The sequence below is a fragment of the Notamacropus eugenii genome, chromosome 3 (assembly GCF_028372415.1).
Source record: "Notamacropus eugenii isolate mMacEug1 chromosome 3, mMacEug1.pri_v2, whole genome shotgun sequence".
Classification (NCBI taxonomy): Eukaryota; Metazoa; Chordata; class Mammalia; order Diprotodontia; family Macropodidae; genus Notamacropus; species Notamacropus eugenii.
Window position 1 is genome coordinate 379,523,049 of NC_092874.1, and position 26,089 is coordinate 379,549,137.

General features: G+C 42.7%; 1 protein-coding gene across 2 annotated transcripts in view; it reads left to right on the forward strand.

Annotated features, from left to right (window-relative positions):
* Positions 1 to 26,089, forward strand: part of LOC140497074 (ATP-sensitive inward rectifier potassium channel 12) — a 131,200-nt gene that overhangs the window by 28,309 nt on the left and 76,802 nt on the right. The window contains exon 2 of one of the 2 annotated variants that reach the window (XM_072597620.1): positions 25,271 to 25,376. The exons of the other annotated variant lie outside the window; for it this stretch is intronic. The gene's annotated coding sequence lies outside the window, so the exon portion shown is untranslated. The remainder of the gene's footprint in view (positions 1 to 25,270; positions 25,377 to 26,089) is intronic. 2 annotated transcript variants of the gene reach the window in all.

The window sequence follows — 26,089 nt, forward strand, 5'->3', positions numbered from 1 at the left end:
AACTTCATCTTCTTTTCCAGACATAGCCTTCTTTCTCTAACTCCTCCCCACCCCATCCCTTGGAATTAAGAATTTAAAAGAAAGAGAAAACAAAAGAAGTTCATCAACATGAATATATCAACCTAGTCTGACAGTGTTGTATATGCACTGTTCCATCCCCATAGTTCCCCACTTCTGCTAAAAAGTGACAGAGGTGCATTTTCCTATGTCATTTCAAGAGACAAGCTTGTTCATCATAATGGTAGTATGTTCAGTTTAATTTAATTTGTTCTTTCCATTATTGTGGTCGTTGTGCGTATTATTTTCCTCATCAGATTACTTCACTTTGCATCATTCATGTAAGTCTTCCTATGCTTCTCTGATTCCACTATTATCATTTCTTCTGACAACAAGGTAATGTATTGCATTTCATTCATGTACCCCTGACTTGTTTAACCATTCTTCAGTCAATGCTTTCCTATCTATTTCATCAAATTTGCCTTATTTTGTAGCTACGTCTCTTAGATCTCACTAAATAACAATTAGTCTGATAAACTAATTCATGATGATTTGATCATAGATGTTAGTGGATAGTCTCCTATCTGGTAACATGTGCTTCTCCTTTAATACCCATAATCCAAAGGAGAAAAGGAGAAACTTTAATGACATTGGGGTAAAGAGTGAGGAGATGTTTGGGGCTAAACTGGGGGAAGCTTTGTAATGTCTCTCAAAGTCCATCATGTAGTAAGCTGCCTTTTTCTTCGTGTCCATGCATGCCCATAATGTCATTGAAGCAGCATTTTCTATTTTTATCTTTTTTGTCTTCATTGTTTGACTTTGCCATCCAGGCCCTAGAGAGGATGGTTATTTTCTCCCCTAAGATCTGTTCCTGAAACCCAGGTAACTGCTACCAGGTCAATAGTGGTGCTCTGAGTTACGGTAGTAGAGCCACGTGACCGAGCTATTGACTAGTATGACTCATTTTAGCTCAGATAATTTAGCAAGAGATTCAGCCAATTATGCTTTTTTCTAGGAAAAAAAAGAAAGAACTATTAATATAATAATAGGAACTAACATTTATAGAGCACTTTATGGTTACAAGGAGTTTTTATATCCTGTCTCTCCTTTGGTCCTCATAAGAGACCTGTGAAGTAGGTAATATTGTCCCCATTTTTACAAATGAGGAAACAGCAGTTCAAAGAGACCAAGTGAAAAAGTCACAGAGCTGGTTGTCAGGAGTCAATCAAGACCAGTCTAGATCTTCTAACTCTAGGTTCAATGTTCTATATTTATTTAAGTACTTGCTGTATTTCAATATTTTAAAAGATACATGATTTCCTCTGAGCATACAAGAATGAAAACACCTAAGTACATATTAAGCACCTTTCTCACCAAACTTCAAGTGAACAGTCTTACCTTAAACTAACTCCAATTTTGAGTATCACTTATTGGTGTTAGATTCCTTGAGCCCTGAAATACTATCTGTCATTTCAAAACTTTCTGCTGCTCCTGGCAATTGGCACTCATTTCATGGCACAGACATCTTAACATGCCACTCATATAGTGCTCAACTCCAACCCTCTAGAGTCTCAGTAGTTAAGAGAATACTGTTATCTGTGCCACAATGTAGCTGCTTCCTGTGGTCATTCTCTGTTCCTTTTTCTTTCAAGGACAAAATTTGTCCTATATAATTCCCAAGCTCTGCATCAACCCTGTGACTACCTCCACCCAGCCGGGATAAGGTCTTGTTTGTTGTTCACCGTTCCACTCACTAACCAGTTCCTTTTGAAGCCTCCAGCTTGGATAGAAACTATTTTGCACAGAATGCTAAAAATTATGGGATAACTAATCTAGTAACTAAGCCTTGTAAGGAGACTGTTTGTTTTTTGTCTGCTACCTTTCCCCTTTACCAGTACATCCCATCTCAGGGATTGCCCAAGAACCTTGTGACAGACTGTTTTCTTCTTACCCCTCTTACTTTCCCTGCATCTACTGAATTTTCCATAATTCCTAATTATATGTGACCTTATGTGATTTTTTAAGTGACTTCCCTGGGTAAGTACAAAATGCCTCAGACTCTGGTTTTTGTGAATATCCCTTCAAAGGACATTAAAAAAGGAAAGTTCAACCATGCCCAGACAGCAAGGTGGTACGTTAGATAGAGTGCTGAGCCTGGAATCAAGAAGACTCACCTTTCTGAGTTCAAATCTGGCCTCAGATACTTACTAGCTGAGTGACACTTAACCCTGTTTGCTTTAGTTCCTCATTTATAAACTGAACTGGAGAAGGAAACGGCAAACCCCTCTAGTATATTGCCAAGAAAACCCCACATGGGGTCACAAAGAGTTGGACACTACTGAAACCACTGAATGACAATAAAACCACTCACTTCAGATAACACGTATGGGCAGGGCCACACATCTTTGTGGACACACATCTATGTGTAGGCACATCTGCATGGACACTCAACCAAAGGATTCTAGGAGGTGACCCCCATCCTGAGGGAACAGCCTGAGACCCATCTATAGGCAAACTGTAGAGGGGAAATTCTTAACCTGTTTTATATCATGAACTCCATAGCAGTCTGATGAAACCTCTGGCCCCCTTCTAAGATGAATGTTTTTTAAATGCATAAAGCAAAATATATAGGATTACAAAAGAAACCAATTCTATTGAAGCACTTACCAACATATTTTCTGTTAACAGACCCCAAGTTAAAAACCCCTTGCCTTAGAGAGTGAAGTTATTATCACCACAGTGGGAGAAAGCTACAGTCTGGCATCCCAGGAAATCCCATGCTTAAGATGAAACTGTCCAGGGGATAGGGAAGTTCTATTTTCACTGCTCTGTCTCCTCCTGTCCTCCATCCCCATCCCCTCTCCTCTCCTGGGGGTGCAGATCCCTACTCCAGACAGTTCCCCCCACTCCTCTCCTCTCCTCTGCTCTCCTCTCCTCTCCTCTCCTCTGCTCTCCTCTCCTCTCCTCTCCTCTCCTCTCCTCTCCTCTCCTCTCCTCTCCTCTCCTCTCCTCTCCTCTCCTCTCCTCTCCTCTCCTTTCTCCCTTCCGGCTTTGCCTCAGCTTTCTCTTCATTTTCCAGCCCTGTCGCAGCCTCCACATGCTGCAGCTGCTCCAGGCTGCTGTGTTACAGGCTGTTTGAGATGCTGGGGAAGCAACATGCTCATAGAGCAGCCGATTTTCCCCCCAGGCCCTGTAATCAGTCTGTCAACTGAGGGATGAGCACTTTGTCAAACCCCCACGAGGAAGCATGCAGGCCTGGTGCCTGCATGGAGTGGGGAGAAGCACCTGAAACTGGGCCAGGCCTCAGGCTTCTTTTCTGGAGGGCTCTGTGTTGTGCCTGCACGCAGGTGACTGCATCTTTTTTTTTTTTGAGGGAGGGAAGGTACACTTTTAAATGTATGCATTTCGCCTAAGGGTGTAGATGGATGAGTTTGCCTGTAATGGTTTTGTTTGGTATAAGGGGGTATGATGGCAGAAATTCCCAAACTGGAGTGCCTGAACCCTTGGGGGGGGGATATGAGAAAGCTGCCAAGGAAGCACAGGAAATATTCGGTAAATGACTATATCATCCTATTGAAATATCTCAGAAGGTCTGCAGTGATTTCCAATCAATGATGGTGAAAAAAAAATTCATCTCTTTATTTCTTACAGGCATATACATGGTGAAAGCTACAGTTTTCAAATTTAATAGGAAGTTTACTGAAAAGTCAAGGGATACAAGGCCTAGAGAAAATTGGCAACCCTGGATGTAATAGATAGATAGGGGAATGAAGTGGAGAGTTTGTGTGCATATGCAAGAGTTTTTGAATGTGAATATCTAAATGTCTGTACTGTGTGTGGATGTATGTTCATGATAGGTACATGCAAAGATGAGAGTGCAGTTGGCCCCTGTGTACGGATGGACAGATGTAGGTAAATGGGTGTGAGAATGTATTTCTGTGAATATATGGTAGCATGGTATAGTAAAGAGCTAGCCTCTGAGTCAGGAACCTAGGTTCCAGTCTTCCTCCTGACATATACTAGCTGTTTGGTCATGGGAATGTTACTTAACCTTACAGTCAGTCAATAAACGTTTATTGAGCATGTGTTAGGTCCCAGACATTGCGTTAAGTGCTGGGGATACAAAGAAAGACAGAAAGCTGCCATAGTCCCTTCTGTCATAGAGTTCATCGTTGAGTAGGGGAGGGACTATGCAAACAATTATGTACAATCTCTATGTCAGATACATTGAATGTAGCCAACAGAGAAAAAGTGTTAAGGGGGATTGGGAAAAGCTTCCTGTAGAAGATGGGACAAGGCAAGGGGTACTCACTAAGACTATGTTATTGATGATTATTCAGTTTGTCCCATTAAGGAAATCATGGGTCTGGACCCTCTAGAGGGGAAGAAAGTATACATATATGTATATGAGGGTGTATATATAAGAGGGAAGGGGTATGTGTGCATGCATGTGTGCGCGTGCGTGTCTGCGTGTGTGTGTGTATGTGTGTGTGAGACATGGGTCCATTTTCTCCTTTCCTTTTCTTTTCAAAGGTATCTAAGGGTTTAGGGGAAACAGCTCTGGAAATAGTCAGGAAGCCTGAATTTCAGTCCCTCTACTGACACTTGTTGGTTGTGTGATCCTAGATAAGTCAGCCTCTCAGAGCCTTGGTTTTCTTCATTTGTAAAATGGGTTTGATACCTATAACCCTCAGAGGGATGCTTGGAGGAAAGTGCTTAGAACTCTAACTATAAAAGGTGGCCTGGCCACATATAGGAATGTGTCTAATCTGGGTGATCCTGGCGCCTGGGCCTCAGTGACATTGATAGGGCTGAGGTAGGTGGGGAGGGGGTGCCTCTTTGTAACAAGGCTCCAGGATCAGTTCAACACGAGCAGGGCTTCCCAGGCTTGGGTGGCTGTGAGCCCCAAGATTTGGTATGACTTGGTGGAAAGAGTGCTGCGTGTGAATCAGAGGGCCTGGGTTCAAATCCTGCCTCTTCTATTTGTTTCTGTATGGCCTTGGACAAAGTACTTAACTTCTCTGGAACTTCCATTTCCTTATTTGTAGAATGAGGGGGTCAGCCTCGATCACCTTGGTACAGTCTGTTTCATGTACCTGTAATGATCCTGCTACTGGCTTCTGTCTCTTAGAATCTCCCTCTTCTCTGAGAGGCTCAGCTCCAGCCATCCCTGACACAGGGACTTTCCTGATACCACCACTGTCAGTGCTCTCTCACTTAGATAGCACTCACATTTGCTTTGTGCATATTTTGTATTTATTTATCTGCCCTGATAAACTATAAACTTCTTGAAGACAGGAATGGTTTTGCGTTGGTCCTTGTTTCCTCAGCACCCATCACATTCCTGGCATATAACTGGCACCTTAATAAATTGCTTGTTTCCTTACATTGAACAGACCTTTCCTGAGGAAAGGAATTGGGAAAGAAAGGGGGAAGGGAGCAAGTATTTATTAAGTACCAACTATGTCCCAAGCACTTTGCTAAGCATTTTAAAAATATTATCTCATGATTGGGGGGGTAGGCACTGTTATAATCCCCATTTTATAATTAAGGAAACTGAGGCAGATACCTTGGCAGCAAGTGTCTAAGGTTGAATTTGAACTCAGGTCTTTCTGGTTAGTTCCAATTCTAAATCTGTAATCCTAAAACTGGGGCAGGGGAAGCCTGCTCTAGGCCTGTTGCCCTCCTGACAACCAGTGCAATCTATCCACCAGGCAGATTGAGGTCAGAGAGACTTGTGTTAGAAAAAACTCAGTTCATTTGATTCTGTAGGAATAACTGCTCTGAGAGCCCCGGTTTCTACTCCTAACTCGGTATAACCTTACACCAATCACTTTACCACTTGAGAGATTCCACTTCCTCATCAGTTATAAAAATTTACATTTCTATGCCACTTTAAGACTTATAAAGCATTTTCCTCCCAATAGTCTTGCAAGGTAAGTAGTCCAAGGGATGTTATTATCTCCATTTTGCAGATGATAAAATCCTGGCTCTGCCATTTCTATTTAGTGTGGCCTTGGACAGGTCATTTCTCCTTTCATCACAGTCTTAATCTGGTTGAAACCATATTGTAAAGGGCTGTAATAGAGAGCCACTGAAGTTTCATGATCTTCTCTCCTTGAGAAAGTGATAAGACCCATGCTGTAGGAATGTCTATTTGGGAGGTATACAGAAGGCTAAATGCAAGGAGACCAATCAGAAGTCAAGGACTCTAGTCCAGGCAAGAAAGGATAAGCTTTGAATTAGGGCAGCTACATGGTAAGTGGAGAGGTGTTACCAACAGTAGATAGGGAATCCTTGTTGTCGCTGTTTAGTCATTTCACCTGTGTCTGCCAATTCTTGACCCCATTTGAGGTTTTCTTGGCAAAGATACTGGAGTGGTTTGCCATTTCCTTCTTCAGCTAATTTTACAGATGAGGAAACTGAGGCAAACAGAGTAAAGTGACTTTCCCCAGGGCCACACAGTTTGTAAATGTCTAGGGCTGGATTTGAACTCAGGAAGATGAGTCTTCCTGACTCCAGGCCTTGTGCTCTATCCACTGCACCACCTAGATGCCCAGGGTATGTACCTAGAATAAGTAATGAAAAATGCATTTCTTTTTGTCTTTGGGTTACAGTCCAGAGATCACCACTTGTTTTGACCCTTATAGCCCATTTTGCCTCTACCTTCTCTCTGTGTCCAACCAAGTAGACTTGACTGGTCATGAATAACATATATCCAGCATCACCCACTCCTAGATAACTGAGAGTCAAGTGTGTAGATGATTTGTGTTCTGTTGGCACTCTGCCTACTTTATGAAAGGCGTTAATAGTCCTTGTCTAAGGCCTTTGGGGTCATACTGAACCATTAGAACTAGAGCTGAAATAGAACAAACCACTGCCTGCCCATGTGGGGATTCTTCTGTTGCCTTCTCTCCAAACTTCAAAGCCATCCAAGGGAGAATGTCCCCAAAGTACCATCAAATAGGCTCATTGCTCCGGTTTTTTCTTCAGCAAATCAGACAACTCCCTACCTTCAATACTCTTATCCCACTTTCAGATGGAATTGACATTTCCATTGGCTTGGGATAGCTTGTGATGTGGGTAGAAGTGATCTGTTTTAGAGAAAGTAAAGACAGAGCAGGGAGGAACCAGTGGGATTTATGAGGGGACTGGTTCTCAGAAAGGTAGGTTGTGTCAGGGGTGGTGGCGGGGGAGAGTATCAGAAGTTTTCTGCAGACACTTTCCCTCTCTTCTCTCAATTCCTCCAAAGACCAGTCACCACCTAGCAATCAAAGGGTTAAATTTATTCCCCAATTTAATAAGCCCAGAGGTAGCAGGGTGTAAAGTAAAGTAGAGAGGAATCGCAGAAACCTGAGTTCTAGCACTGGCTTTATCATTACCTGGCAGTATGACCTTGTGTAAATGATTTACTTCCCCTTTCTAAGTCTCAGCTTTATCTGTAAAATGAGGGGGCTACAATGGAGAATGTTTGATGTTTCTTCCAGCTCAGACATTTTAGGATTCTTTGAATTGTCCAAATTAAATTAATGAAAATTATCTTCAGCTTTTCTCCTTTATCCCTCTCTCATGTTTTTTTCTTTCTTTCAGAATTCTTCCCTTCCCCCCCTGCCAAGGAATTGAGATTCCTAGAGTGTCAGAGCTGGGAGATTGCTTCAAGATCACCTAGCCAACCCTCTCTCATTTTACTGAGGAGGAAACTGAGGTCCAGAAAGTGGAATTGAATTGCCCCTGAATCATCCAGTTTATAGGATCATAGAGTTAGAGATTTAAGGGACCTTAGAAGGCAGCTAGGTAGCTCAATGAATAGAGCATTGGGCCTGGAGTCAGGAAGACCTGAGTTCAAATCTGACCTCAAACACTTACTAGCTGTGTGATCCACTTAGCCTCTGTTTGCCTTAGTTTCCTCACCTGTAAAATGAGCTGGAAATGACAAACCATCCCAGTATCTTTGCTAAGAAAACCCCAGATGGGGTGACAAAGAATCAGGTATGACTGAACAACAACAAATAATGCCCTATACTTTCCTTCTTCTAAGAAATCTGCATTTTGGATGCTTAAACTATAAACAAAGCAATCCTGTGTGACAATAACCAAAGCTATTTTTTTTTACATGCTCTTGCTAAGCACGTTAGACAGCAACCATAACATTTCCCATGTTCAGACAACACTGGCACTTTCTCTTTTACATGGGTAATAATCATAAAAACTGCTGGAAACAAGAGCTGTAACTAGGGTGGGTCGTTGGGGATTCACCCCAAGGTAACAAATTTAAGGATAGCACATGAAGTCCTTCAGCAGCAAAGGAACAAAGGAGCTCCACACCTAGTTAGCAAGCATAATTACTTAAAATAGGAAGCTAAGAGATGCGAGGCTAGGATAAGCTCTTTCTTTACTGCTCTGCAGTCCAAATTGAGGGTGCACTTACGCTGCTTGCCAGGGGTGAGATTTGTTCCAGGGGCAAAAATCTGTGGTTGTGACTCTCCCTTTGAGTAATGAATAGGATAGCTTTTCTCAAGGTGTTGGGAAACTTGAACAAGATCATCGATGAAGAACACTTTGCAAACTTTAAAGCTGTGTATAAGTGCCAGTTGGAAATTATTGTTATTACCCTTAGTATTATCATTTTTAGCCTTCAGTCACCAGGCCATCAGTCTGATTTTCATTCTCTGAGCCTTCTACTGCACTCCTGCTAGAGTCAAGCAGCGTTCATAGAGTAGTGCTAGTGTAACTGTTTAACCTCCAGGTTCTCCGAAATAAAAAAGTATGCAAATATGCCTCTAAATTTAATCTATATTACTAATCCTTTCTTAAGTCTAGACAATCAACAAAGCAAGAAGTCAAGCACTGATTTGTAGCATTCCCAATTTTTGAGATGGAAAAGCTCACCCTGAAAATTTAACCATTGGCTCTAGTCAATTAGAAGTGGCTCTAGCACAGCCCTATAGGCTTTACTGCTATTTTTACTCCATGTTTACTGAGGGCCTACTGTATTCAGTATAAAGGAACTTCTTTGTGCCGATTAGCGACAAAGCTAGGGCTCAGTCAAGTCCATAAGAATTTATTAAGCATTTACTGTGATCCAGGCACGAATGTTGATACAAAGGGATGCAGAAACAATCCCCAGCCTTGAGGAGCTCAAGTTTTAATGATGAAGACTCATTATAAGAAGTGCATTCCAGGCACAGGGGAATGAACAATGCAAATATGTGGAGTTGGGAGACTAGTGTTGTGTCTGAGGGAAGAGCATGGAGGCTAGTGTCTAGGAGAGTAAAGTGTTAATAGACTGAAAGGATAGGAGGAAACTATTTTATAAAGGGCTTTCAAAGCCAAGCAGAGGATTTTATATTTGAACCTGGAAGTATTAGGGAGGTACCAAAGTTTACTGAGTAAGGGAATCAGACCAGTATTTTAGGATGATCACTTCGGCAGATGAATGGATCAAGATCTCATCCGAGACAGGTATTAGGGACTCAAGTTATCAACCCTACCAGAAGAACCAGGAAATGGCAAGGCTTCATCCAGAATACTGAATCACTAATCAGATCATTTCAGCAAGAGGGAGATTATTCTTTAGTCCCTCTCAAATCACATCATGGAGGTGACTGCCTGCTCCAGCTGTGTATAGATACTGGATAGGCTTTTCTTTCTCTGACAACCAATCAGCAAGCATTTATCAAATGCCTACTGTATACCAGGTACTATGTTAGGTACTAGGGATACCAATGGAAGGAAGCTGACGTTCTAATGGCACCCTGGGCATCACTATCTGGGACTTTAGTCTGCTCATCCTTATTGCCAAATTTAAGCTGATTCTGCTACTTGAAAAACCACTTGTCACAGGCAGGACCAGAAAGTTAAGGGAGGACCGGGAGGGCTGGCACCTAGCCCATAACATTATATACAAATCCCATGGTGCTGAGAGAGAGGCAACCAAAGAAAATAGTTGAAACCGATCAAACTGTGAGCTCTGAAATCTGCCAAGCAGAATCTTGGAGGACTCCCCAGAGCTTCACCCAGAGAGGTCCCTTCACCAAGTAGAACCTGACCATCAGGGAGCTGGTCCCCAGTGACTGCTACCACCCCCAACCATGGCGGCCATGATACTCGGTAAAGAAGAGGTCAAGAGTCTTTGGGTCCTAGCGCTATGGCCCAGCTCAGATTTCTCTGGCCTTTCTTTCTCTGCTATGCTCAAGGGATGAGGGAAGAGGGGAGGGACTGAAGGAGGAATTTCAGAAACCAGAAGTAGAGGGAGCTGAGAATGGGAACAGAGAGTCTGGGGACAGGAGCCCAAAGTAGCTTCGCATGCTCTGGGCTTGGCCATAATGATAGTTCCAAACCCCATTTATCCTTGCCCTCTCACCTTCTTCTGCTTTGTTTTCGCACAGGCTTCTGTGGTCCAAAACCCCACTCTCCTCCCTTTGGTCTTGGCTCGCAGGCCTGCTCCTCTGTCAGGGAGGTAAAGAGAAAGATCTTGCCCTAAGCATGGTGTGCCAGATTCCTAACCTGACAGTCTGCGAACTAGAGTTTGTTTGGGGTTTTTTGAATAAGTTGATAACTATATTTCAATATAATCAGTTTTCTTTATAAGCCTATGTCTTTTATGCATTTAAAAGCATTCTGAGATGGGGTCCAGAGGCTTTGCCAGACTGCCATACAGGTCCAGGCCATGAAAGAGGTTAAAATCAACTGCTTTAGAGCAGGGTTCCCATGTTATGCTTCGAGAATTCCTGAGGAGGTTTCCGATGAGGGTCTAAGGGACATGTGCTAAAAATTCTTTAACGGTGCCTTAAACAGGAAATTATTGTAAAGAATATTGAGTAGTACCGTAACCCTGGGGGGTTAGTACGTATGAGCAGTATATTAACTCCGTGAAACTTTAAGGTTCACAACACATTTTCTAATGGAAAGGGATTTGCAGAACAACCACTACAGAATCACTGGGAATGTCTAGAGGTCTAGAGACTTGACAGAGAGGGATTAGGAAGAGACATAAATGGGATATTCCTGAATCCAGTCTAGGACTTTATGATAATAATAATATTGGCAGGGTATGATGTTAATAGCACATAAATGGTGTTATTAGTATGCAATAAAAGTTTGTATAATTGGAATAGTTTCATTCTTGAGTTATCATGTTTCCCCACCTCATGTCTGTGAAATACTTCAATTCTCTGCATTTAAATACAGATGTTGTCTTATTTGAATGACGCTGTGAGGTAATATAAGGCAGATATCATAGGATTATAGAGTTGGAAGGGACCTTAGAAAATCCTCTAGTGGGGCAGCTAGGTGGCACGGTGAAGAAAGCACCAGCCTGGAGTCAGGAGCATCTAGTTCAAATTCAGCCTCAGACACTTGACACTTACTAGCTGTGTAACCTTGGGCAAGTCACATAACCCCAGATGTCTTGCCTTGCCCCTTCTAAAAACACATACACACAAGAAAATCATCTAGTATAGTTCTTCTCATTTAACAGAGGAGAAAATTGAGGTCTTAGAAATGTTAAGTGACTTGCCCAAGGCCACACAGGTAGTGAAGGGAAAGGAAATAAACATTTATTAAGCAACTACTGTGTTCCAGGCACTATGTTAAGTGCTTTATAAATATTATCTTATCTATAATGTTATCTTCATCATAACCTTTGCTATTATTATCCCCATTTTACAGCTGAGGAAACTGAAGCAGGCAGGGATTGAGTGACTTGCCTAGGATCACAGAACTAGTAAACATCTAAAGCCAAATTTCAACCCAAGTCTTCCTGACTTCAGACACACAGTTCTAACAGTTGCACTTTGTTCAAGGTCATATGACAAATTAGTTGCTGAACTAAGTGGCAGTATTGCTGAATCAAAGGGTATGCACAGTAAATTATTCTCCAGCTCCACCAATGATATATTAGTGTCCCTATTTTTCCATATCCTTCCAACATCTATAGTTTTTCTTTCTGTCATGTTATGATGGGCATAAGATGATGACTCAGTTGTTTTAATTGGCATTTCTCTAATTATTACTTAGTTACTTTTTGGACCCTGGTTAGTCCAGAGTGAATGTAAATAGCATTTTTTTTTCAATTTAACCAGAAACCCTGAGTGTCTTCGCTTCCCAGTTGGATTTTTTCTTTTTGACTAGGTAAAGAGGCTATTCTGTGCTGCACTTCTTCCCCAGCCTTAATCACTGCATGAGCATTGACTCAGTCAAACTGAGACGTGTTAAAGATCTTAGCTAAAAAATACCAAGGTTCCCCTCTGCATCCTGGGCCATCTCTAGTCCTCCTGATCTATGTCTGGTCAGTGGACCCAGATGGCTCTGGAGGAGAAAGTGAGGCTGGTGATTCTGCACAACCCTTCCTCACTAAAATCCAAATTCACTTCCATGTCATGGCATCACTACCCTGATGTCATGGTCCTCTTCAAGAACAAAGGACAAGCTACAATTGCAACAATAGTGATTGAGAGCATTTTCAATATTTCTCTTGATAGCTTTGATTTCTTCTTCTGAAAACTGCCTATTCATATCCATTGACCATTTATCAGTTGGGGAATGGCTCTTATTTTGATAAATTTGGTTCAACTTTACATATAGTTGAGAAATGAGACCTTTATCAGAAAGACTTGCTATAATTCCCCCCCTTCCTCAGTTTCCTGCTTTCCTTCTAATTTTGGCTGCATTGATTTTGTTTGTGCAAAAATTCTTAATTCAATGTAGTCAAAATTATAAACTTAACCTCCCATGATCTTCTCTACCTCTTGTTGGGACACAAACTCTGCTTATCCATAGATCTGACAAGTAATTTTCCCATTATTTCCCTAATTTGCTTATGATATCACCCTTTATATCCATATCACGTACCTACTTTGAGCTTAACTTAGTATATGATGTGAGATGTTGCTCTATGCCTAGTTTCTGCCAGACTACTTTATCATTTCCCCAGCAGTTTTTGTCACATAGTGAGTTCTTGCCCCAATAATGGAGATATTTAGGTTTATCAAATACTAGGCCACTGTGGTCATTTGCTTTTGTAACCTAATCTATTCTATTGACCAACCACTCTTATATTTTATCCGGTGCCAGATTGTTTTAATGATCACCACTTTGTATTACACTGGGAAGGCAGCTAGGTGGTGCCAGGCGTGGACTATGGAAGACATGAGTTCAAATTTGGCCTCAGATGCTTATGAGCAGTGTGACCCTGGGCAAGTCACTAACCCCTGTTTGCCTCAGTTTCCTCATCTGTAAGAATGGAAATGGCAAACCACTCCAGGATCCTTGCCAAGAAAGCCCCCAATGGGGTCATGAATAGTCAGGCATAACTCAGCCACAAAGCACTATATAAACGCTGATTGTTACCGTCATCATCATTTCTTTGGATCCTCACAGCATACTGTGGAGGTAGGTGCTATTACTATCCCCATTTTACAGCTGAGGAAATTGAGACTGAGATTTACCTATGGTCATACAGCTAGTAACCGTCAGGTAGGATTTGAACTCAGGTCTTCCTGATTCCAACTCCAGGATTCTATCCACTGCCCTACCAGTCCTTAGGAGAGGTGAATTTAGGGGTGGGAATCTAGCACACACAGGCTTGTGCTAGAGTCAGTTCAAACCAGTTCAAAGACCCCAAATGTTAAATTTTCATTCTGAACATTTACACCTCCAAAGTCAACAAAAGATTTATTGTTTTGTTGATTGTCTAGACTTAAGAAAGTGATGGAGCAAATATAGATTAAACTTAAGAGTCTTTTAGGGGTTGTTGGGTTTTTTTTGGGGGGGAGAGCCAATTGTTAAATGTTTTCCAGTACATTCCTGGGGCTGGGGTAGTGTGACAACCCTCAGAGATGGACACTTAGATCTATAGCTTCAGCTGGCTTGAAGTAAGACTGGAGAAAGTTGAAGAAAAAAAGGCTTTAAGGACTAAGGACGGTCTGAGTGATTCTGGGTCCCACATTGCCAGGGATGAATTTAATCATAGGATTTAGAGTTGGTAGGGACCAGGGACATCATCTACTATGCTCTCATGTTATTCTTAGAGAAACTGAGGCCTTCTGAGGTTAAATGGTATGATTCAAGGTCACACACATAATTAGAAACAGAACTGATCTTCTGAATCTAGAATCAGTGCTTTTCCTTCTGTCATGCCTGTCATGCCTCCCTCTGGGTGAGATGATCTTCTTCCCAGGAATCCATAGGCAGACTCCCTATGGGGCAGACTCCAGAGGAGCTTGGGTATGGTTTCTCCCTCCCCCCAAAACTTAAAGGACAGATCCTTGCCCCAGTCTTCCCTTCTCTTCCTACTTCACGACCCTTATGAATGATGAGGTCTGAAAGAAGATGTTGACGGACTACTAACCCATAGATTGTTAGCTTCTTCATCAAAAGGACAGCCCCACCTCAAACTCCAAGACAGATGGAAGAATGTGAATTCTTTCTCCCAAAAAAAGGCCCCTGAAAAATCTCGTGAAGAATAACTTTTAGCAGTTAGCATGACCTCTAAGGTTCTTTCCAGCTCTGAACCCTGTGTGGTTCAATGGTCCCATGATCATTCACATGGGAAGACAATGGCGCCATCCATCATCGTAACAGGCCTCACCTCTGTGGAGTACTGGCCAACAATCAGAGCACTTTCCATTCATTGTCTTGTGGTGTAATTCTCTGCACTCTGCACGCCTCACTGTACACATTCTGCTCTAGACCCCTGTGGGAGCTCACCCTGCAGTCTTTGACATTCCTGAATGGCCTTAGCAGAAGATCATACAAAGTCAGAGTTGGAGGGGACCTCAGAACTAATTCAGTTCTACTCCCTCCTTTGCTCCATTTTCCTCTTCAATCTTTAAAAATAAATCATGAAACCAAGGCCCAGAGGAGCTCAATGATTTACTTGTAGTCACAGTGGGCTTTAGTGGTAGAGTTGGAATGGAAATCAAGACCTGCTCACTCTTAGTCCAAGGTTCTTTGATTCTGGGGGTAGAGGTGAAGGTCAATGGTCATGTTTTTGAGGCAGGGATTCATAAGATCATGGATCCCAGGAGTCCTGATTCTTCCCATCCTGCAATCGATTGCCCAGTGCTTTCACCCCCATCCCATAAGAAAAAAAGCCACGAAGAAGTCAGAAGTTTCAAGAAATGGAAAGGAAAAAAGGAGATGGGAAACAAGAATTTATTTAGCACCTACTATCTGCCAACCACTTTACAAATATTATTTTATTTGATCCACACAACAACCCTGAGAGGTCAGTGCCATTATTATTCCCATTTTACAGTTGAGGAAAAAGAGGTAGACAGAGTTAAGTGACGTGCCCAGCTAGGATGTATCTGAGGGTGCATTTGAACTCAGGTCTTTTGGACTCCAGGCCCAGGGCTCTAGTCAGTGCACCACATAGTAGGCTGAGAAGATGTAGATAGAGGATAGATGGGGAGGGGCAGCTTGGCAGAATAAGGTCATCATGAATAATGAATAATAAATTGGTACCTCAAGGAGCTCTAGGGCCCTGCTCTATATATGTTATTTGATTTCTTGAGCAGCCTGAGCCCCTGGAATGGGGGCCCAAGGCAAAGTACCTTATGCGTATGCTGTACATATGTACAAATTTGCATTGTGAGACACGGGAGACACTGGCACAGGGTTGTCCAGCATGGCCCGCATCAAAGAAGGTACTGCACTCTATGAGCAAAGCAGAATTGCAATAGCTCAAAAGAAACATGAGATGCACAAAGTTAGAAACATCTCCATTCCAAATGTTTATATGGACTATTTGTACCCAACCTGTACAAAAGCCTTTTGCGCTCTTATTGGTCTGATGAGCCATAGTTTGATACAGTCTACACTGACCCCGACATAATAATGTCATTTTGGTCCCCTTCCAGCATGAAGGACAACAACCAACTAACATACATACAAGCATTTTACACATTATCTCATTTGATTCTCACAACAGCCCTCTGAGATAGGTATCATTATTCTCCTCATTTGACAGATGAAGAAACTGAGGCTCAGAGCGATTGAATGATCTGTGCAAGGTCAATAAAGGTCTTATCATTCTAGTCTAGGTCTTTATCTCCACCTGCTTAGTCTATGACGATAGACTTCTAATAGATTGGCTTGCTCCAATTCATCCTTCATCCTGCTTCCATAGTTGTCTTCCTTTTGCAGAGATCTGGCCACAAGACTGAAAATCAGAAGGGCCCTTAGGGCTCATAGGGTCCAACATCCTCATTTTGCAAGGGAGGAGATTAAATCCTAGAGAAACGGAGTGGCCAAGGTCATACCTTAGTGGAGATGAAAACTGAACCCAAGTTCTCCTATTAGAAACTCATCTTTTCCCCCTGTACCACAACTAGTCATCTCATTCCTTTGCTGAAGACAGTGGTCCCATGTTGCCCCCATAAGAAAGTCCAAATTCATTCATTCACCACCCATTCTATTTCTCCTACTATGGAGGAACTCCCTAGAGGCAGCAAGGTGACATGGTGGAGCTGACACTGTCAGATTTCCCAACTCCCAAGTCTAGTGTTTGACCTACTGTGCCGGCTGGCAGGGCTCCAAGGGAGGAGGTGCTAAATCCACTTTAGTTTAGGATTGGGCCAATTGGAGGCTAGCTCCTTTAAATACTTTTAACCCTGATTGGACCCGACTGGCAGAACTGAGGGCTCTAGTGAGCATCCTGTGGATTGGACAGATTCTTTAGAACCATGGTGTCAAACTCAAATAGAAATGGGAACCACGAAAGCCATGCCTTTGGGCTACATATTGGTTTAGAGAACCACATTTTCACATTATCTATGTTCTGTTGTACTTTTTTGTACTATTTTTTGTACTTTTATTTATTTAACTATTATAATTATTACATTTTAATCTGGTTCAGTGGCACATATTAGTCTAAGGATGAAACACTCTTGGCTAGATCACCTCTTGGGAGCCTCTAGCTTTCTCATCCCTGGGAATACATACTGGCAAAAGGACTAGGGAACTTTGTCCTGGACAATCCAAAAAGGGAAACAATTCCAAGCAGCTGATTTTAGCTACAGTGTACAACAGAGGTGTCAAATTCAGGGCCCATGGGCCTCAAGGGGCCAGCAAAACTACCAAATATAACCCAAATCAGACCAAAATATAACTGGGAAATGTTTAACAAAATAAAGAAAAATACAGTGCAGCATAGATACTGTTTATTTGTAGTTTTCTAAGTTAAAATGCAGCCTGTAAGTAGTTTTTCTATTTGTTTGACACTATTGGTGTAAAGTATATGAAAAGGAGTAATGTGAGATGAAGTCAACTTCAAATCCAACCTCAGATACTTGGGCAAGTCCAAACCTCAGATTCCTCATCTATAAAATGGATGAGAAGAGCACCGACTTCACAAATATGTCATAAGGATCAAGATTATATATGTGTACATTTAGATTATATATGTATATACAGTATATATACTTGCAAATTATAAAGAGCCATATAATTATTTGCTATGATGATGACTGATTGACTCAAGATCTATTCCGAATGCCCTTTGGAAATCTACTGGATTTCTTAGCCTAGACTTGCAGAGTCTAGACTGAGAAAAGATTTAATGCTCCACTTAATGTTTGGAGATATTGAATTGGAGGTTGGACAGTCGGGTGTTGAGGTGTTGGAGGAGCATTCTTGCTCAGTTCAGGGTTGGACTAATGTCCCTTCCTTCTTAGATTCTGGGATTCCAAATTGTTCCCCTAGATATGCTTTTTAAAGGCGGCATAAATTTGAATTTCTATTCCAGAATCTTTAAATCTCAGAGTTAGAAACAGTCTTAGAGGTCATAGGATAATTTGTTGTTCAGCCATTTGAAGTCATGTCTAACTCTTTGTGACCCCATTTGGGGTTTTCTTTGCAAAGATACTAGAGTGGATTTTCATTTTCTTCTCCAGTTCATTTTACAGATGAGGAAACTGAGGCCAACAGGGTAAAGAGACTTGCCCAAGGTCACACAGCTAGTAAGTGTTTGATGCTAAATTTGAACTCAGGGCCTCCTGACTTGAGATCAGGCATTCTATCCACTGTGCCCCTGAGGTCTGATATTTAGTGCTGGAAGGGACTTTAGAGGTCATCTCCTCCAACACCTCATTTGACAAACAGATCAGCTAATCTAATTCTTTAAACATGAATCTCCTTCATTTTAACAACTATCTTCAGGCACAGTGCTGGGGACTACCGGGACAAAGACTCAAACAATCCCTGCCCTCAGGGAACTTACATTCCCCCATTGGTCATCCAGTTTATACTTGAAGAGCTCTACTGATGCGGAAAGCCACTCACTTCTGCTTCCAAACCTGCCCATTCTACTTTTGTGTAACTAATTATAAGGAAGGGCAGCTAGGGGGTGCGGTGGATAGACTGCCAGGCCTGGAGTCGGGAACTCTCCATTTCATGAGTTCAGATCTGGCCTCAGACACTTACCAACTGTGTGACCTTGGGTAAGTCACTTCGCCCTGTTGGCCTCAGTTTCCTCATCTGTAAAATGAGCTGGAAAAGGGAATGGCACACCACCCCAGTATCCTTGCCAGGAAATCCCCAAATGTGGTTACAAAATGTGAGGCACAACTGAAAAATAATTGACCAACTGTGAGGGCCTGTCCGTTACTCCTACTTCAGTGGGTTCAAGCAGAATAAGTTTAAACCCTTTTCAAATACTTCAGAGTCAGAGGACCTGGGTTAATCTCAGCCCTGCTACTTATGAGCCATGTGATTTTGGATTAGTCCCATGACTTCTTTGGGTCTCAGTTTCTTCATCTAGCAGGTAAAAGGTTGGACTAAATCATTTTTAAAGTCCTATCAAGTCCTAGCCCTATAATCCTTCCCTTAACCCCAAATCTGCGCTTCTCCGTGTTTAACACCTTCTATTCCTTCAAAAGATCATTGTATAATATAATTTTGAGTCTCTCTTGTACACCCACAGGCTGCTATAGTCAGGCCTGAGATATAGCCCCCACAACTTAATACAGTGCCTGGGGATGATCAGACCAAAACAGAGGAGTTGCCCCATTGCCCCAGACATTCTATCCCCTGGGGACTTGAGGAATTATCAGGCATTTTCCCTGCATTTCTCTCCATATCCAGGGTAGAGTCAGCAAGCCCCCCTGGTACCTGCCTTCATTCTGCCCACCTCCTCACTTGCCTGACAAGTCTTATCATTTAGAATTTACTAGGCATGGAGTGGGCCAGCTGGTGGGGATGCACTCAGCTAGGCCAGCCCACTATTCCCAGGCAGTGCCATCCACCACCATCCCCTGTTCTGACCTAAGGGACCCTTTGAGTGACAGCTTCCCAGCCTCTTTCCAACTCAGAGTGGCAGGGAGAAAACAGGGACTCCAGGTGTTGGGGTGTAGATGGTGGCTGGAAGGACAAAGAGCTTTGTTTCCCCCCCTTCTCACTCTCCTTGTCAAATAGCATGGAGACACAACTCCCACCCCCTGCCTGCTCTTGTCTCCCCGTGGTGGGAGGCAGGCTTTCTGGCAGTCCTTTCCCCTGAGATTGTGGAAGACTGGTTTACAACTGGTTTCAGCTCATCCTCTTCACTACCCCACCTCCAACACACCATTAATAATTGCAACACATTTCCACAGGGCTCCACAATTTAGAAAATGTTTTTTCCCCAACAGCTTTGTGATAGTTAGCATGAGTATCACTGGACCTGGAATCAAGAGACCCGAACTCGTCTTTGTTTTTTTTTTTTTTTTTTTGGCCACTTCTTCCCTATGTAGGATGTTGGCTATTGAGGGCTGGTGAATTGTTCACCTGGACAGGGGAGGTAGAGAGGGGGAAATGAGAAAAGAACTAGGCCGGGGAATCTGTGGCCTGGAGGTCACATGTGGCCTTCTAGGTCCTCAAAGACTTGAGGCCACTCTTGAAGATCTAGAGGGCCACATATGACTTCCAGGCCACAGGTTCCCCAGCCCTGAGCTAGGCTAAAGGATTACTGGGTAATGTCTTACTGCTGCCCTTCTTTTAGAGCTGAAAGCAGAGTTTCTTAACTTTTTTGTGCCTTGTACCTCTTGGGCTGACTGGTAAAGCCTATGAGCCCCTTCTTTGCATAATATTTCTTTAAATACATAAAATAATGGGTTTACAAAGGAAACCAACTATCCTGAGATGCAGTTATCAAAATACTTTAACATCCAAGCTCACAGACAGCAGGGTAAGAACCCCTGGTTTAAAGGGTTTCATGGGATTTTGTGTGCCTGTCAGTTGCAGCCCATTGTGTTGGACAGTTCCTGTGGGCAGGCTCTCCTCTCTTTATGTATTTCTTCCTTCAAAGAGGCCTGATCAAGGGAACTGGGTTCAAGGCACAGGCTGAGTGTGTGTGCATGCGTGTGTGGGTGTTCATTCTCTTTTTTTTTTAATGGGAGATTTTTCTCTGACAGCAAAAAAGGGTAATGATAAAAAAGATGATTTGCATTGTGGCTGAACATTTCAGCAGTGCCTAGCACCTAGAAGCTGCTCGTATAAAAGTGGGGATTGGGTTATTGTCTTGCTTATGAGCAAGATGGCCAGGGACTTCCCCTCCAAAAGCCCAAGGACAAAGACAGAAGGATGAAAAAGTGATTAAAATGTATCTGTTCCCATGATTGGGCATGAGAGAAAGGCATTGATGTCAGCAGACACCGTCCACCTTCCTAACAAAGATGGCATCTCTGAAAGCATTATAGAGAGTATGCCTTGAGCTGTTTCTGTAACAGGGCATTCTACACTGAGTCACCCATACTCTCTGGTTGCTTTTCCCTCCAGACCAATGAAAGACATTCAGGGAGACTGGGAAAATAGCTAAATTAGAGCCCAAACTATGGTTGGAATGGGGGGGGGGGGGGCGACATCGATCTGTGACCAGAATTAGAAAGTCAATATGTGGTTGACTTGAGGGTAATCTGTGGCTAGTTAGGGCCTTTCATCTGTGGCTAGGATAGAGCTCTGTCTGGAGCAGAGCTGGGTTGAATCTATAGCTAGAATTATGGTATCAATCTGGGGTTGGGGATGGGGATCAGACTAAGACTGGAGTATTCCATCCTCCCCTAATGCCCCTGCCTCTATCTCTTATTCAATCAGTTGTCAAGTCTTGTTTCTATTTGCCAATATCTCTCTGGCTACCACCTTAATTTCTTCTTGTCTATATTACTAGAATAGTCTCCTAACCGTTTTTCCAATTCTTCCACAACGCTTTGCTCTCGTCACTTCTCTACTAAGAAAATTGCAGTGGCTCCCTATTGTTTATTGAATAAAGTGTAGATGTCTAATCCTAGTATTGAAGACCCTCTATTCCCACTCCCCCCAATTTGGTCCAGTCTTATAAAACTCTCCTTAACACACTCTGTTTTAGCTAGACAGAGCTATACTTTTCATCTTCCATTCTCTTCTTTCCTTCATTGTCTCCATGCTTTTGCTTAGGCTTTTTCCTGTACATAGGATGGAGCCTCTCTCTCCCTCTCCTTCCATCTCTTGAAACTCTTTTCTTCTATGATCCCCTAATGTCTAGCTATCATGTAGAATATTGACCTCATGTGGTCCTTAACCCTGTTTCTTCTCCATGGTGTTACTCTTTCTTCACGAGCCATTTCAGAATCAACTGCCTCCATGAAGCCATCCCTTGGCCACATGATGTCTCAGTATTTAAAGTTTGTTATAACATCTTGCTTGAACTACTTTACACTTAACTCACCTATCCCTAGTACCTCTATTATTTTTGTACTTATCATCACATGAAATAATTTCCAGTTGTATGGTGGTAACAGAAGGTTGGATGAAAAGGGCAGTAGCAACTGGGAGGAATCATAGGATCACAGATATCTGGAGTGGGAAGAGATTTTAGAAGCTATATAGTCCAATCCCCTCATTTTACAGGTGAGGAAACTGAGACATAGAGAGGTTAAATGATTTGCCTGAGGAAACTAGGATTTCTTCCTGCAAACATGACCCTATCTCCCTCACCCTCAAAAACCCTTGCTTGACCCATCCATCCCTACTAGCTATCACTCCATACCTTCCCTTCCTTTTGTGGCTAAATTCTTTCAGGAGGTTATCAATAATTGATGCCTCTATCACTTTTCCTGTCACTTTCTTCTTTACTCTCCGTAATCTAGCGTCAGACCTCAGCAGCAGCAAAAACTACTCTCCCCAAAGTTGCCAGTAATCTCAATTGCCAAATCTAATGACCTTTTCTGAACCCTCATGCTTCCTGATCTCTTTGAAACCTTTGACCCTGCCAATCACCTTCTTTTCCTTAGTACTCTCTTCTCTCTAAGTTTCTGTGGCATTACATTCTCCTGGTTCTCCTCCTACTTGTCTGATTACCTCTTCCCCATCATCTTTGCTGGATCTTCATCCAGGCCATACCCATGACGGTGGGTGTCCCACAAGGACCTGTCCTGGGCCTTCTTATCTTCTTCCTCTATACCGTTTCACTTGGTGATCTCATTGTCTCCCATAGATTCTATTATCATCTCTGTCCTGATGATTCTCATAGCTACTTATCTAGTCCTAATGGATCTGCTGACCTCCAGTCTCAAATTTCCAGTTGTCTATTAGACATCCCAAACTGGATATACCATAGTCATCTTAAATTAAACTCAGCATATCCCAAACTAAACTCATTATCTTTTCTCCAAATCCCTCCCCTTTTTTCTAACTTCCCTATTACTATTGAGGGCACCACCATCCTCCTGGTCACCCAGGCTCCTGACTTAGATGTCATCCTCAATGCTTCACTCTCTCTCACCCCTCCCTACCATATCCAATCAATTGCCAAATTTTCTAGGTTCTCCCTTTACAACATTCCTCATAAATGTCTCATTTCCTGTTGCCATGAGCCTGGTATGGCCCTTCATCACCTTACTCTTGGGCTATTGTAATAGCCAGCTTGCTGATCTCCCTGACCCTAGTGTATCTTTACTCTGGTCCAACATCTTCTCATCTGTCAAAATTGTTCTTCCTAAAGCTTGGGTCTGATCTTGTCTTCTTCCTACCCTCACATCCATTCAATAATGTTTGGTGGCTCCCTGCCACTTATGGGATCAAATATAAAATCCTCTGTTTGGCATTCAATACCCTTCATAACCCAATCTCCTCTTACCTTCCCGGTCCCCTTACACCTTACTGCCTCCCACCTATTCTTCCATACAGAGACACCAGCCTCCTGGCTGTTTCTTGCACAAGACACTCCATCTTCCAACTCTGGACATTTTCAATGGCACTCCTTCATGCCTGGACTTTTCTCCCCTGTCATCTCTCTCTCTTAGCATCCTCAGCTTAACTTCAAGTCTCAGAAAAACTCTGCCTCCTAAAAGAAGCCTTTTCTGATAGCCCTTAATGATAACACCTTCCCTCTGCCGAATGTCCCTATCTATACCTTGTTTATACATCATTGTATGTATGTTGTCTCCCCAGATTTCTAGCTCTTTGAGATCAGGAGCTGTTTTTGCCTTTCTGTATATCCCTAGTGCTTAGTACAATGCCTGGAACACAGTAGGTGCTTAGTAAATCCTTACTGACTCACTTACTGATTGAACCTAGGTCCTCCGACTTCCAAGGCAATGTTCTTTCCATTGTATCCTTTTGTCTACAGAGATCTCTTGTAGGAGGTCATATGAAAATCCAATCATAAAGAAGTGTAAAGAGAAAGAAGGCCAATCTCTCCATCAGCCCAGTAACTGAACCTTGGACCTTCTACCTAGACTCATGTGAGAGCTGGGAGGGACCTTTGAGCCTAAGTCTGACTCTTTCATTTTGCACAGAAGAAAGCTGATTATTTTTCAGACATTTTTCAGTTGTGTGTGACTCTTAGTGAACCCATTTGGAGTTTTCTTGGCAATGATACTGGAGTGGTTTGCCATTTCCTTCTCTAGCTCATTTTACAGATGGGGAAACTGAGGCTGAGAAAGGTTAAATGACTTTCTCAGGGTCACACAGCTAGTAAGTGTCTGTGGCTGGATTTGAACTCAGGTCTTCCTGATTCCAGGTCCAATGCTCTATCTACTGTACCACCTAGCTGCCCACAAAGAAGGAAATGGAACCTAAACTGGCACAGGTAAATTTGTGGTAGAACCACATCAAATCTTGATTTTCTGACTCAAAGTCCAGTGTTCTTTTTACTATATTGTAGCCTTATTCTCATTAGATTTCTCATGCCTTATCTGTGATAGAGGATCAAGACTCCAAGTGTCTAGAGACTGGAGTGTTCAGGGCTGCAGGGTGAGGGGCATGGAGACCATTCACACAGTCGGTTTCCATGGAGAACTAGAAGACTGCTTCCAGGGCTGCTTCTGTCAATGGAAGAAGCTACTAAATGATGGCGTGGCCCCTTTCAGTGGGTCATTTAAGAGTTTCAGGGAGGAAAGCCGTTGGCATGCCGGTTGGCATGCAATGGCCAGCAGAGGCTGCTTCGTGGTGAGAGAGCATCCTGGTGCTGAAGAATTTGAGAAGTAGACTAAATGGTGGAGGATGGAAGTGCTAGAGCACTCAAGGACCTAGAAGGTCATATGTGACCTCAAGCCACAGATTCCCCACCCCTGGTATTGGGCCTATACATGCTAGTGAGTAGGAGGCAATTGAATAAGTTTCAATGGAAAGAAAATTTCTTTTTTTTTGAACCAGGGGTTTCTAATTTTTGTGTGTGTAATGGACCCTTTGAGAGGTGAAACCTGCAAATCCCTTCTTAAAGTAATCCTTTTGAATGCAGAGAGGCCTAGAAGCTTGAGGCAGAAGCCTTGTCCCTTTGGTTCATCATTGGCAGTGTTGGAATTGGGGGCCAAGTTTTTGTCTCTGTTAACACAGTGCTGAGTTTGGAATCAAGGCAGTGGAATTTAAATCTTTCCTCTGCCACTCATTTTCTGTGTGACTTTGGGCAAGTTACTTAAAATTTCTGGGCCTTCTTATGACCTTTAAATTCTTGTTGCCTTTCATCTGTAGAACTAGGGTCATATGAGCCTATAAACACAGTATGCATTAGAATTGGAGGTAGAGGATACTGTGGTTAGGTCTGCTCTAGCAGGGTTTATCTGAATGGTGCTAGGTGGCTGGCTTGGGGTTCTTTTCCTGGAGTTTTGCCCCTTAGAGCACTTAACATTGGTACCCAAGCCAGCAAGTAGTCAGGTGGTTTATTTTGGTGGCTCGAGAAACACTGCTGGTTTGCGGAAGAGTGGGTTTCTTCTGGTTAGGGCCAGCATCCTACCTAGACTAGGCTGATACAGTCAGTTTCCTGTGGTGTGAAGCCCTGCCTCCCCACTGAATCTCACTGATGCCAACGTTTTTCTGTTAGAGCTTCAGTTCTTTGGGGAGCCCACATCAGAAACAGAAGAGGCTCTGAAGTCAGAGGACCAGAAGGGCAGACTTTGGGAAATTGAGGAGGCTTCCATCTTTGGAAGGTAGGGCATTTCCTCTCCATTGGCTTTTTTGAAATGCTAAATCCCCAGAGCAAATGCCCCAGTGCTTTACCTAGTTGAATTTCTCTGACCAAGATGGGGTTTCAAAATGGGCCAGTGTGTTGATCTCCTGTCTCCCAGGGAGGATGTTGGCCCCTTAATAAAAGGATTTGTTCTGTGAAGTTTGAATTCAATCAAAGGGTCACACTTGAGGACCTAGATGGCCATATGTGGGTTCAAGGATGCAGGTTCCCCACCCCTGGTATTGGGTCTATACATGCTAGTGAGTAGGAGGTGATTAAACAAGCTTTGAGGGAAAAAAAATTCTGTTTCTTTGAGGCCAGGGGTTCCTAATTTTTGTGTGTGTGATAGACCCTTTGGCAGTCAGGTGAAACCTACAGACCCCTTCTTAGAATAATGTTTTTGAATGCATAAAATAAAATCCAAATGGAGTACAAAAAGATAGATTATATTAAAATTAAGATGCAATTATTTTCCTATTCAAGTTTACAGACTTTGAAATCTACACACAGACTCCTACTCAATTTTTAGTTTTGCTTCTGTTTTCTCTGTTAATAAAGCAATCTTCAAACTAGAAAGGGGAGGGGGAAAAAAGTAAGCCCAAATACTAGGGAATTAAAAGCAGAGATAAGTAAGGATGTAGAAAGGGAGCACCTTAGCTGCCCTTGATGAGTTCCAGTCCCCAGGCCCAAATG